Below are 319 nucleotides of genomic sequence, written 5' to 3'. Positions count from 1 at the left end.
GGTTCGGCCAAGGCAAGGCATCCTGGAAGTACAAAAATGTACCGTACCTTGAGAAATCATTATGGGGGGCAGGGCATGAAAAGAGAGATACCAAAATTTGTTTCTCGATGTTGGGTCGGTCAACGAATAAAAGCTGACCACCAAAGGCTTGCAGGGGGCTCTCAGCCGCTTCCAATTCCAAAGGGAAGGTGGGAGCCCATCACTATGGATTTTGGGGCGGGACTTCCCCATACTCAAAAAGGACATGATGTTGTTTGGTGGGTGGAAAATCGTCTTACAAAATCTGCTCATTTCTTACATTTCAGGACCACTTATTCAA

The sequence above is a fragment of the Citrus clementina genome, unplaced genomic scaffold (genome assembly GCF_000493195.1).
Source record: "Citrus clementina cultivar Clemenules unplaced genomic scaffold, Citrus_clementina_v1.0 scaffold_5, whole genome shotgun sequence".
Taxonomy (NCBI): Eukaryota; Viridiplantae; Streptophyta; class Magnoliopsida; order Sapindales; family Rutaceae; genus Citrus; species Citrus x clementina.
Note: the sequence above shows the minus strand (reverse complement) of the source record.